At 36.4% G+C, this 6,047-nt stretch overlaps 1 protein-coding gene across 1 annotated transcript in view; it reads left to right on the top strand.

The window, feature by feature from the left end:
• Positions 1–6,047, top strand: part of plekhs1.4 (pleckstrin homology domain containing S1, tandem duplicate 4) — a 115,317-nt gene that overhangs the window by 54,282 nt on the left and 54,988 nt on the right. The window lies entirely within an intron of this gene.

Below are 6,047 nucleotides of genomic sequence, written 5' to 3'. Positions count from 1 at the left end.
AGATAAGATGAATAGTTACAATGAACACAGCACAGCACAACGTGGCATTTACTTTTTAAGATGTATGACTTTAATTTGACCTCTTCTATGAAGAGCACTGCATTCCTTTGATAACATTCCATCGTTTTTTGTTGAGTGGGAACATCTTACAAAAGCACATGAAGTGGACATATATACAGCAGATGAGACAGATGATGTACATGTTTATGCCCTAGGTGAAAAAAAAATAGAGAGGGTTCTCCAAAATCTGACCTCAGCAGAGGCCTAAAAGGATGACATCATTGTATATTTCACTACTATATGCTGGAAATGACATTATATCCTGTATATTTCTGAAATGAGAAAGTATCCCCATGAGTTCAGCCCTCTTTAAAGTGCGTGATTAGAGTGAAATAAATAATAATTCTTCCTACCTTGTGTCCATGGAATCTAAATTACAGTTCCAGGTTTTTCAATGCTGTTTTGCAAAGATGTGCGTCTTATAATCAGCTCTTGAGAAAGGTTCCACGTTAATTACATAACGCACATAGAACAAGGATGCCTGCCAAATCCCATACATCATCTGATCATGAGCTTACTTTTTTATTTGTAGCTATAAATTAAACAGTCACTTTTGCTCTTAAAAGCCAACTGCTACATTAAAAACATTCATAACATTTTATAATGGCCTCTTTAAATTCATTATAGAACTATCACTTTGATGTAGAGGAAAGGGCACGTCTTTGCAAATACATTTTCTGTTCAATAAACAGATGCTGATGACTTTACTGATGTACTTCATACTAACAATCATAAATTGCACAGAAAGGACATTCAGACCACTAGACCGTCCCAATGCGTTTGATGGATTGATTTTGGTCCAATATGTTTCCATGTTCAAAGGGAATCTTCAGGAGAATCATCAATCTTTTCCATCAATACACATTCTTTCTTGTTGCCTTTTGACCATCTAATACAGATGATAAATGATGGTATTGTTAGAAAGAGAAACACTTTCTGGGAAACAGTACTTTTTAAGCAATAAGTGGAATAAAGAAAGCATAAACTCATGGACATAACATACACGTTTTAAAAGGATGGACAGGAGTTCTGCAAATACTGAAAAACATATCTCATGTTTTCTGTATTGATGTATCATTTAAAATAAATTATGAAAGTCTAGAGTGTTTTGCATGTACCACTTTTGCTTAATATTCCCAAATCAATAATGCCTTAAACCATATTACACTTAATCTATTCAAAGTTATCATGCACACGTTTCAGTGATCCCAGTATAGTCAAAATGTATAGCAAAGCCTCTGATCCTCTTTACGTCACATAACCTAATGCCCACATTACATAATAAGCAGATATCCTTTCCCTCTCTTCACCTCCCAAAGTATTCATATATCTGTCATTAAAATGGAACATTTAGCTAATGACTTCCAGACCGACATTGCACTCTATGAGCTAACAATGAGAGAATGCTAGACGAAGTCTGTAGAATTCCTATTTTATCTGCCATTTTACATCTTAGACCCTGGGGAAATCTTTTTTATTGTTATAATGTATTTTTTTCTGTTCCTCACATTGTTACCAATTTATTTTTTATGTTCCCTTCCAACTGGGCAATTTACACAGTTTCCAATCTTGTAAAAGTCAGAAAGTGGTATGTGCAATTCAATTTTGTCTGAGTAATGCAAAGTGATAGAAGCACCAAATGTCATGGGTTATATGTGAGATAATAACAGTTCACAAATTCTTCGTTTCTGAATGATTAAACTTAATGTTTTTGTTTCTTCTGAAGAAAGAAAATGTAGACTCAAGGCATCATCAATCAATTAGTGCACTACAGACTAATAAGCATTTAATTAATTTTAGTCTCCAGTTTCACAGTCGGATTCCCTTGTTCAAACTGTGTGACAGCCAACATAAATCAGGATTGGGTAATATTTCTTTGTCAGGAAAAGTGAGGTGATGTCATTGGATCAGTCAGTATGATAAATCTGATTTCCCTTGTGAAGTGGAAAAGTGTGGCCTGTGGTGGTTCATTTATATTTAGGCTCTTCTAAATTCTCCAGATTTGACGCTTAAAAACACTGACACTGCAATTAAAATATAATTGTGCAATCATTTGCAACAGAGGGACATATCTGACCTAACCCTTAAAAATGACTTAACTAAAACATTTTCTTTGTTCGTTTTTTTTTTTTTTTTAGTTCCTGCATGAAGCATATTTAGAGTTCTTTGTGTGATGAATCTTGGTGTTTGTGGTTTCCCGCATCGTTTCAAAGTATTTAGGTCACTGAAATCAATTCCTAGATGTCCTGTATTCAATTTCCATAAGATAATTTCTGAAGGATTTTGTGTTTTCCTCTATTTTTAAATAATCTCTCAGTATTTTTTTTGCCATCTATTTTACTACAGAGCTTGGAAACATCTAAATATCCTACCAAGCCAATATCCTATTATATTCTAAAAATGTTACTTGCTCTATAAAATCATATATAAAACTCAATTAATAGTAAAAATTATTTTGTAATACAGTTACAAGTTTTACCATGTTAATAAGCAACCAAAAATACCCCATAATAATCTGGTCATATGATTTTAGAAAACTTAAGAAAGTTCAACAACAGTCAGAGCAAGAGTTTACATCTACTTTAATAGAGGTGTTTTCTCTAGAAAGTGAGGGAGGAGGGTGTAAACTTAACACACATTGGGGTCCAAAAGTCATAGACTCTTCTTCATCATCATCATCCTAGCATTATAGACTACAAGTGAATTATTAAAAATGATCTGATCTTACCATCATAACTTGAGTGAACATTTAAATAGCAAAACTATCAAGGATTTCATAATTTCTTATTATTTGGTTGGTCTGCTTTGACAATGTACAAAAACGAATTTGCTTATACAATTATCCAAGAATCCAAATTTCTCATTCATTTTGTCAGGTTTCTTTGTTTTAAAATGTTCAATTTTACAGTTTTTCAAATATTTATTTCAAGGTTTAAAGAGGTTTTGAAACATTTTGATGTTTGGACCCCATTGCATGACCGCTGAGACAGCAGAGGAAATGGATGAACAGTAGAGGCATTAATTTCATTTTTCAAAGGTACTGACTGACAGGCTGCATTGTATCATTCCTTATTTTACTTCTTTTACCACCTTACTGTGTGCATACATTCCTGGCCTTGACCTTGGGCTCCTAAAATAGTTTCACAAAAGTGGTTCACTGGTTCAAGGTTCAGTTGGTTTATAACACTTGCCTCTGGCTGCTTACTTGGCTTGTGTCTCAATTTTGAGGCTTCAATAATGGGTAAGTGTATGTATTGATTTCATTTAAAGATATCTCCCTGCTTGGTCATACAACAGGAATATGGATAAACCCAAACGTTGGGTTTAAAAAATTGTGGGTTTGTCCATATTTGACCCAAACAAGGGTTGAAAAAACCCAGCATATTTTTTAGAGTGTACGCACTCACTTCAAATCACATCTGAAAACCTTTGATGAAGTCATATGTGTAGTAATGTAGCCAGACATATTTTCATGATAATAAGATCAGATGTCTGATGGTAAATGGGGTCACTAGTCATGCCGTTATCCAGGGGTTTCATTTGTCAAAGATCTCACAGAGGAATTTGAACCTGAAAACCCTCAGCCAAAGGTTTGATCTCTCCAGACACACTTCATTTTACTTGAGATGAAATAAAACATAGATTTTCCCCATTAATTACATAATATTCAATGTTCCTTCCAGCTGCCCAGCCTCAGACCCAAGAATAAACCCATGGAGCAAGACGCTGTTTAGAGTTTATTCTGCACTGTGGCCGTGCTGAGGCTTTATTCCTCTTCTCGGACATGAAATACTGTGCATCCCCATAACTTCCCTCAGAGTGTGTGCTGGGGATTCTTCACAAAACAATAACACAAGTTCACAAGAGCATTTCCCCAGGAATTGTTCCCTCCCCTCTGCAGGGACTGTTTGAATTGGGTTAATTGGAACTAACCAAACCCAGATGCTACTTTTTCAAATTGGTAGTGAAACTCATACATGAACCTGACAGAAGACTCTCACGGACCCTTGTCTTCAAGATCCAATACTGGTTTCTCTGTGGAGAATGTGGGCAACCTGGAGAATATAAAGCTGAGCTGCTCACGTGTACAACTTGCTCCTTTCACATGCATTTCATCTGAACCATTAAAGGGATAGTTCACCCAAAAATGAAAATTCTGTCTTCGTTTACTCACTCTCACATTGGCGTTTTCATAAGCTCTTCGGTTTGTTCTTCTGGCCCCTCTCTGCAAAAACATACTGAGTCAGGCACATAGGAGGCTTCCATGTGTGACTGTGATGAGAAAAAAACACAAATATCCACTTAATCATGGCTGTAGCACATTAACACTCCATTTCTTGAGGTCTTTGAAACCGATAAAAGAGGAAAACAGGTGAGAGGTTGGTTTGCCAGGCTTTAGCAGCTGATTTGTCACACAGAAAAGGGTTCCAGTGCTGAGATTCAAGGAATTGAGCTCCATCTCCATATCCAGATGTGAATTCAGCCTCACACAGAGGTAGAGGAACATTCCTGTGGAGAGGCACTGGAGATGGTGAGTCACGGCTCTTACAGCCTGACGCACCCAAATGACTATCTAGCGATTTAGGCACGTTCAGAGAGTGGAAAACGGCAGCGCAGACTAAGCGAGAGAAATAATTTTCAATATGTTCTTGATCCTCCTGTCAGAGGTTATTGGTACAACAGGTCATACATTTAAACTTACGTCAGGTGATTGATCGCATCAAGCCTAAACATATAGGGGTAGATAAATAGACAAGCTTTAATATTCCATTCATGTCTTAGCGGCCTGTTGCTCTGCCGTCTACTTTAAGTACATGTCTGCTCAGGCCAAACATGAGATCAGTCTCCATTTCCCATAATCAGCACCAGCTTCCTGTGGTGATACCTAAGTCTCAGCAGACCAGCATATTTTGAGTGACAGCTCTCCCTCCAGGGCTCCACCACAAATAAAGGAAATCAGAGGCCCTGCTCCACTGTTTGTTCCACAAATGAGCCCCAGTGAAACTCTTTAACACACTTACCCAGCAAGCTGTGAAGGTTTGCATGAACACAATGGTGAGACATGTCTCTAAATCCGTACCAGGTTTCTAATAATGGCACATCACACTGTTATGTATTCTCCAGCAAGTCATTCTCTTTCATCCAGACAAAGGGCTCTGTGACAAAAGGGAGTAGAAAAGCTTCTAGGCTCTGCCGAATTCTGTGGAATGGATTTCAACGTGATAATGTGTTGAGGTTGATAGCAAGGTAATGAGGCTGAAAATGCTACGTTATTGGTTGCTGGCTTAGTTATGTTTTCCATTATTTTTTGATGGAACAATTCCTATAAACCAAACCAGTGTCCAAATTGTAATACAAGCCATCAGTGCTAAACTAAGGCCAAAATTTTCCCCAGTATTTCCAATATTTTGCCTCCCCAATACGAAAAGAATGTGGAAAAAATCTGCCAAACAGAAAAATAAAAATTTAAAGGCACAATATGTAAGAGTTTTGTATTAAAATATCACAAAACCACTTGCACGTATATATTTCGTTCAATTGTGTACTTTCATTATCCTAAATGTCCCCAAGAATTTGTAAATTCAGAGAATTTTACAATTTTAAATAGTCCCCATCTCTTGTCTCCTGTCATTGACGTCATATTTGCGTTATCCCTGGTTTCCGATCTTGCATGGTTTATTAGACAGATGAGCAAATGTACAATCAATGTTAACAAATCAATGTTATATAGCTCAACATGATGAAATGTTAGTATATCATCAGTATGCTATTCTAATGTTGATCTAGCTTACTGTTAGTCACATACAGCCAACAAATTAACACACAGAATAACATTATAACTTTCAACACACTTAAATGCAGTTTAATATGATAGTGTAGACTAAGTAAAACAGCGCTGCATTACCTTACAATTTTAATCTGTCAAATACACTGACCTGTATGAGAAGTAATTCAGCACTTGCAGGTAGTTCGGTAGAATGAAATAT

Source organism: Squalius cephalus, assembly GCF_949319135.1.
Source record: "Squalius cephalus genome assembly, chromosome: 19".
NCBI lineage: Eukaryota > Metazoa > Chordata > Actinopteri > Cypriniformes > Leuciscidae > Squalius > Squalius cephalus.
The sequence above is the reverse complement of the archived record's forward strand: the minus strand, read 5'-3'. Positions and strand labels throughout refer to the sequence as shown.